Source organism: Eurosta solidaginis, chromosome 1 (genome assembly GCF_040869045.1).
Source record: "Eurosta solidaginis isolate ZX-2024a chromosome 1, ASM4086904v1, whole genome shotgun sequence".
Taxonomy (NCBI): Eukaryota; Metazoa; Arthropoda; class Insecta; order Diptera; family Tephritidae; genus Eurosta; species Eurosta solidaginis.
In genome coordinates, this window is record NC_090319.1 from 95,432,490 (window position 1) to 95,433,801 (window position 1,312).

Below are 1,312 nucleotides of genomic sequence, written 5' to 3' on the forward strand. Positions count from 1 at the left end.
ATCTTATATCTCCTTGTAAAAAGAACCAATTCCGTTTTTCCCGGGTTGACCGCCAATCCACATAATTCAGCCCACCTAGCCACAGTATCCAGGTAGCCCTGCAGGACATCGCGCAGGGTGTCCAGAAATTCGCCTTTGACTAGGATAGCGAGCTCATCTGCATAGGCAACCACCCGACAACCATTGACTTCCAGCTCCACAAGAAACTCGGTGACTACCACAACCCAGAGCAGAGGAGATAGGACACCCCCCTGTGGCATGTCCCTGCACACCTTCCTCTTAATTATGGCCCTCCCCACTCCACTGCGACAATTCTGCCGCATATAAGTTTGCTAATAAATTCAACCAGAGCCGGCTGGACTCCTAAACCCACCAGAGCTCTTTCGATTGCCCCCGGTAAGACGTTGTTAAAAGCCGCCTCGATGTCTAGAAAGGCACCCAGAGCGAACTCTTTGTGTTCTAGGGACCCCTCTATTTGCATTACAATCGAATGGAGAGCCGTTTCCGTCGATCTGCCCTTGAAGTACACATACTGTGAAGCCGACAGTAGCCCCCGAGGTATCCTTTCCCGCAGGTATAGGTCAATCAACCGCTCGAATGTCTTAAGAAGAAACGACGAGAGACTGATTGGCCTGAAATCCTTAGATGATACATGAGAGCTTCTGCCAGCCTTTGGAATGAAGAGAACCCTAACAGTGTGCCAAGACGGCCATATTTTATACCAAGATAAAGTGACTTCAGATAAGTACGTGAACTAAGTTTAGTTAAGATATATCGTTTTTTGCGCAAGTTATCGTGTTAACGGCCGAGCGGAAGGACAGACGGTCGACTGTGTACAAAACCTGGGCGTGGCTTCATCCGATTCCGCCCATTTTCACAGAAAACAGTTATCGTCATAGGATCTATGTTCCTACCAAATTTCACAAGGATTGGTAAATTTTTGTTCGACTTATGGCATTAAAACTTTTCTAGACGAATTAAATGAAAAAGGGCGGAGTTACGATTTCGCTAATTCTTATTTAGCACACATATAGTAATAGGAGTAACGTGGCTACCAAATTTCATCATGATATCTTCAACGACTGCCAAATTACAGCTTGCAAAATTTCAAAATAACCTTCTTGTAAAAGTGGGCGGTGCCACACCCATTGTCCAAAATTTTTCTAATTTTCTCTTTTGCGTCATAAGGTCAACGCACCTACCAAGTTACATCGCTTTATCCGTCTTTGGTAATGAATTATCGCACTTTTTCGGTTTTTCGAAATTTTCGATATCGAAAAAGTGGGCGTGGTTGTAGTCCGATTTCGTTCAT